We start from the raw sequence: 7,305 nt of genomic DNA, 5'->3' as shown, positions 1-7,305 counted from the left end.
TACCTACTGTCCTAGTGGATTCCGGATTTCTACCCAGGCACTGATGGTCAGTTCATGCGGAGTTCAAGACCAGTACACAAGAAGTGATTCCACAATCTACAGGCCCCACTGCTCTCCCCACAGGCCAGAAAAGCCATCTGTTCCTACCCATGTTCCCCCCTCTACATCCAAATGCTGTAAATAGGTTCTGATTATATTGATGGTAAGTTGTGAATGCACTGACAAACACTTGCTGGCAAACAGAACCTAAATAATCAGATGTTTAGTAAACGCCACTCTCTAGAGCGGATAGTCACAAACCAGTCTGGTTTCCAGGACTTCCACAATAAATATGCATGAGGCATAATTTGTAAACAATGGCAGCAAGGCATGCAAATATATCATATGCATTTTCATATTGCATCCCTTGAGGACCAGATTTGGAGACCCCCCTACTCTAGAAAAAGGTTGCAAACATGCCTTGCATTCAAAGCAGCTTTTGTTTAAGTGAGACCCCACCAGTGACCCTGCTTCATCATTCCTGCCCTGCACAACCATCTTGTAGTGCCCTGGTGTGAACAATATAATATCTCAGCAGTGAGTGTCATGATCAAGCTACGTGTACCATGTGCTATTAAAGGCAGAGGTTTTGATTGGTTCCAGCATGCGTGAACTGAGTCTCATACACTAAGGATTAGGAGTCTGCAGATTTCTTTGATTAGTGCACTCAAAATATTTTATTACTTCTACATTTAAATCGAGGACTTTGTGCCACATGGTTCAGACGTTTTTCTTAAGTAGCCTTCTGCATTGTCTTGGGTTGCATTTCCAGCTCAGCTGCCTGGTCCTACCTGTGATTGGAGGAGCTAAGTATTGCACTACAGCAGTGGTTCTCAACCTTTTTTCTGTCGGGACACACCTGACAGATGGTTCTCACATGCGTGACACACTGACCCATGATCGTCACGGGGCTAGATGTAAAAGGAGAGTTTGCATCCACGGGAACCCCCCTGACCCACAATAATGGATGTAAAGCAGAATTATGACATTCCCCATACAACTCACCCTACAAAAAAGATATTCTGGTTCTGGTGTCATCTCAGTAACAGCAACTCAAACTCGTTCTACTTCCAGGCTCAATAGCCCTACTTATGAAAAGACAGCAGTTTACCATCAATGCATGTCCTCTTGAGAAAACACAACAAATAAGACTGATAAAACTCTTACATGCTAGTAAAATATCTCATCTCGGTAACAGACACAGAACCGACCTAACATACTCCCAGGATCTGTAGTAATACACATAAACTAATCCGCATACAGTTAAACCTGTATTATGGAATACACTCAAACAGGAGCAACCCTATCTATGAAAAGGCAACACTATAAATATTAAATCAGGCCCTAAAAACCAAAACACCTCTTATTAGGAAAACAGAACTAGCAAGCAGCTATAGATCCCCACACAGAAATAATTGTAAAACTATACTAATAAGCAGAATAAATGTTTCTAAACGGCTATGAACAGAATAACATCCAACAATTAAAAACTCATAAAAACTATTAAAAATTCTCCAAACACCAATAAAATATTTCAAAAAAAGCAGACACATCACATAATATAAAATAATTAAAATGGCAGTCAATCAAGAAAAATAAACTTAAAAAGCCACCTTTACTTACCCCCTCCAGCAGCTCTCCTACTCCTCTTCCATGCAGGCCGTAGCACACACCAGAGGCAGCAGCAGAAGCTAAACTCTATACTCATGGTCCTCTTCCTTAATGCCCATGTCTCTCACACACACACCATACCAGTCATGCCCCCATGACCAGTTTCTGTCTCTCACACACCAATCATCTCCCAGTCTTTGAAACACACACCAGTCACCTTACTGAACAGTTTCTCTCATGCCATACACACACACAGGCTTCCCACTCCCGTGTTCTTCTTACATATATGGGCTTCTCACTCTCATAATCACTTTCTCTGTCTCACACACACTCACCAGTCTCTCACTCCCATGCTTGTTCTCTCCACATGCACAGGCTTCTCATTCCCATAATCACTTTCTTTCTCTCACACACACACACACACCAGTCACCTGATCTCTCTCATGCATACACACACACAGGCTTCCCACTCCCATGTTCTTTCAGATATACAGGCTTCTCACTCCCATGCTGTGTCTCACACACACTCCCATGCTCACTCTTCACATGCACAGGTTTCTCATTCCCATAATCACTTTCTTTCTCTCACACACACACCAGTCACCTGATCTCTCTCATGCATACACACACAGGCTTCCCACTTCCATGTTCTGTCTTACATATACAGGCTTCTCCCTCACATGCTGTCTCATACACACCCAGGTTCTCACTCCCATGCTCACTCTCGTCACATGCACAGGCTTCTCATTCCCATAATCACTTTCTCTCTGTTACACACACATACATACACACACACACACACACCAGTCTCTCATTTCCATGCTCGCTCTTCACTGCACAGGCTTCTCATTCCCTGAATCACATTCTTTCTCTCATATTCACACACACCAGTCTCTTTCTCTCATACACACCGTCACCTTACAAACCAGTCTCTCGCTCTCATGCATGCACACACACACAGGCTTCCCACTCCCATGCTCTCTCTCACATAATCAGGCTTCTCACTCCCATGCTTTCTTTCACACACATCCAACCCCCCCCCCCCCCCCCCACAACAGCAGGCTTCTTATGCCCATGCTTTCTCACATACCCAGATTTCTCACTTCAATGCTTTTTCTCTCTCTCTCTCACACACACACACATCGGTCACCTCCCTGACTGTCTCACACTCTCACATACACATCAGTCATCTCCTTGAGCAGTCACTTTCATTGTCTCTCACATACACACATACATCAGCTCTCTGACCAGTTTCTCTCACTCACACACATGCTCTCGATCACACGCAGGCTGGCTGCTTCTTTCTCTCACTCACTTCCTCTTCCCCGCCCCTCCCCAAGCACAAATGGTAGCTGCAGCAGCCTCCTCCTCCAGGCCCCGCAAGCCAAGAAAGTAGAATCCCATCGGCTGCGGGAGGCTCCTGCTGCTCTCTCCTTTCCCGATTACCAGCTGCTTCAATTGCTCGGGGGCCGCTGCTGCAGCCGCCGCAGCTACTTTATCATGCGGCACTGCTCTTTCTCCTTCCCGCGCACCGCGTATCACTTCCTGTTCCGGGTCATGGGGGAGGGGGGGGGGGGGGCAGGCGCGGGAAGAAGAAAAGGCCAGCCACAAGTGCCACAGCTTTTTTTTAGCACTGCTGCCGTTCCCACTGGGCTTGAACGTGTTGATAGCCCAGCGGCAACGGCAGCAGGGAAGAAAGAGCAGCGGGAGAGACCGGGAGCACGCGACACAGCAGCCGGTGCTTGGCGACACACTAGTGTGTCGCGACACACCGGTTGAGAACCGCTGTTATGGAATACACTCAAACAGGAGCAACCCTATCTATGAAAAGGCAACACTACAAATATTAAATCAGGCCCTAAAAACCAATACACCTCTTATTAGGAAAACAGAACTAGCAAGCAGCTATAGATCCCCATACATAAATAATTGTAAAACTATACTAATAAGCAGAATAAATGTTTCACAACAACTATGAACAGAATAACATCCAACAATTAAAAACTCATAAAAACTATTAAAAATTCTCCAAACACCAATAAAATATTTTAAAAAAAGCAGACACATCACATAATATTAAATAATTAAAATGGCAGTCAATCAAAAAAAATAAACTTAAAAAGCCACCTTTACTTACCCCCTCCAGCAGCTCTCCTACTCCTCTTCCATGCAGGCTGTAGCACACACCAGAAGCAGCAGTAGTGGCTAAGCTCTATACTCATGGTCCTCTTTCTTAGGGCCCATGTCTCTCACACACACACCATACCAGTCATGCCCCCATGACCAGTTTCTGTCTCACACACACCAATCATCTACCAAACAGTCTTTGACAAACACACCAGTCACCTTCCTGAACAGTTTCTCTCATGCCATACACACACACACAGGCTTCCCACTCCCGTGTTCCACTTACATATATGGGCTTCTCACTCTCATAATCACTTTCTCACACACACTCACCAGTCTCTCACTCCCATGCTTGTTCTCTCCACATGCACAGGCTTCTCATTCCCATAATCACTTTCTTTCTCTCACACCCATACACAAACACACACACACCAGTCACCTGATATCTCTCATGCATACACACAGGCTTCCCACTCCCATGTTCACTTTCAGATATACAGGCTTCTCACTCCCATGCTGTGTCTCACACACTCCAGGTTTCTCACTCCCATGCTCACTCTTCATATGCACAGGCTTCTCATTCCCATAATACTTTTTCTCTTTCTCTCACACACACACACACACATACACTCACACCAGTCACCTGATCTCTCTCATGCATACACACACAGGCTTCCCACTCCCATGTTCTCTTTCAGATATACAGGCTTCTCACTCCCATGCTGTATCTCACACACTCCCAGCTTTCTCACTCCCATGCTCACTCTTCATATGCACAGGCTTCTCATTACCATAATCACTTTCTTTCTCTCTCTCACATACACACAAACACACACCAGTCACCTGATCTCTCTCATGCATATACACACACACAGGCTTCCCACTCTCATGTTCTCTTTCAGATATACAGGCTTCTCACTCCCATGCTGTGTCTCACATACACCCAGGTTTCTCACTCCCATGCTCTCTCTTCACATGCACAGGCTTCTCATTCCCATAATCACTTTCCTTCTCTCTCTCACACACACACACACACACCAGTCACCTGATCTCTCTTATGGTTACACACACACACAGGCTTCCCACTTCCATGTTCTGTCTTACATATACAGGCTTCTCCTTCCCATGCTGTGTCTCACACACCCAGGTTCTCACTCCCATGCTCACTCTCTTCACATGCACAGGCTTCTCATTCCCATAATCACTTTCTCTCTGTTACACACACACACACACCAGCCTCTCTCTCATTTCCATGCTCGCTCTCCACGTACACAGGCTTCTCATTCCCTGAATCACATTCTCTCTCTCACATTCACATACACACCAGTCACATAGTCACCTTACCAACCAGTCTCTCTCTCATACATGCACACCCACACACAGGCTTCCCACTCCCATGCTCTCTCTTCACATGCACAGGCTTCTCATTTCCATAATCACTTTCCTTCTCTCTCACACACACACACCAGTCACCTGATCTCTCTTATGGATACACACACACACAGGCTTCCCACTTCCATGTTCTGTCTTACATATACAGGCTTCTCCCTCCCATGCTGTGTCTCACACACCCAGGTTCTCACTCCCATGCTCACTCTCTTCACATGCACAGGCTTCTCATTCCCATAATCACTTTCTCTCTGTTACACACACACACACACACACACCAGCCTCTCTCTCATTTCCATGCTCGCTCTCCACGTACACAGGCTTCTCATTCCCATAATCACTTTCTCTGTTACACACACACACACACACACCCAGTCTCTCTCTCATTTCCATGCTTGCTCTCCACGTACACAGGCTTCTCATTCCCTGAATCACATTCTCTCTCTCACATTCACATACACACCAGTCACACAGTCACCTTACCAAGCAGTCTCTCTCTCATACATGCACACCCACACACAGGCTTCCCACTCCCATGCTCTCTCTCACATAATCAGGCTTCTCGCTCCCATGCTTTCTTTCACCCCCACAACACCAGGCTTCTTACTCCCATGCTTTCTCACATACCCAGATTTCTCACACACACACGTCAGTCACATCCCTGACTGTCTCACATACACATCAGTCATCTCCCTGAGCAGTCACTTTCACTGTCTCTCACATACACACATACATCAGCTCTCTGACCAGTTTCTCTCACTCACACACAGGCTGGCTGCTTCTTTCTCTCACTCACTTCCTCTCACTCCCCCCCCCCCCCCCCCCCAGCACAAATGGGAGCTGCACCAGCCTCCTCCTCCTCCAGCCCCCGCAGGCCAAGAAGGAAGACTCCCATCGGCCGCGGGAGGCGCAAGCTGCTTTCTCCTTTCCCTATTATCGGCCGCTTCGATTGCTCGGGGGCCGAGGCTGCAGCCGCCCTCGCTGCTACTTTAGCACGCGGCAGGGGCCGGCTCTTTCTCCTTCCCGCGCACCACTTCCTGTTCCGGGTCACGGGAGGGGGGGGGGGCGGGTACCACTGCTTTTTCTAGCGCCCCACGTTCGTTCCCGCTGGGCTCGAACGTGCTGACAGCCCGGCGGCAGCGGCAGCGCCCGGGAGCGCGCGCCGCTCTGCAGCAGGATCTGGGCAGTTCTCAGCTGCTGCACCAGGTGACAAAACAGCTCGGCCGTCTCTGAAGCTCGACCCCCCTCTTTGCGAGGGGACATTACACTGTAATTCTGTAAAACGTGAAGCAGCCCCCGGCCGTAGATGGAAGTAACTCATAGAAACGTTTTGGGGTCCGTACTCCTCCTGCTCCGGTTCCTGTCCACACGGGAGCGCTGGCTCAGGTATAGGCACAAGGTAAGCAGAGCCTTTCCGCTGCTGGGCCCCTGCTTCCCTTTCCCCAGACAAATGAATATCCCTGGAGCATGCAACAATTTTTCCCTCCTAGTATACTGCTCAGATTTGTGCCTCGCGGACTTCCACATATACTTTACCCTCATTTAATCGCCGTGAGCTACCAATGGTGGTAAATACACAATAAATAAAAAATTAATTAGTTAATTTAAAAACATTTATATTCTGCACAATGCAGTAATAGCTGAAGGTGGAACACACACAAAACACAAGCAGCAATAAATCACATAGATCACATGACAACACATTAAACAGTAATAAAAACAGCCACAAGAAACAGGAAAAAAAAAAAAAAAAGGTTTGTGATACAGCGACAGCTTAATAACTTATTAAACAAAGGAAAAAACCACAATGACCTCAAACATCATGACTGTGCAATCTGTTCCTAGGAAGAGAGAGAGATGTCAGGAGAATAAGTGAGTTTTTAACTTTTGCCTAAAGTGGGAGACATTTGCTTTCTCTTTTACCAAGAGCAGCAGGGAATAGCATAGCCTCGGTGCTATCAGTGAAAGCACCCACTTTCTTCCAGGTTGCAGTAGTAAGCTTTGGATAAAATGACGACAACCTGGCCCTTCTCGCAGAGTTGCCGCAGGAGATCCAGGGCTGTGCTGGGCAGAAGGAGAGGACGACGGTGGTGCGCTGGCCACATCCTCTGCAACTCTGGGACTGACTGCTGCTGCTTG

Source organism: Rhinatrema bivittatum, chromosome 13, assembly GCF_901001135.1.
Source record: "Rhinatrema bivittatum chromosome 13, aRhiBiv1.1, whole genome shotgun sequence".
Classification (NCBI taxonomy): Eukaryota; Metazoa; Chordata; class Amphibia; order Gymnophiona; family Rhinatrematidae; genus Rhinatrema; species Rhinatrema bivittatum.
This window is presented reverse-complemented; position numbering follows the sequence as displayed.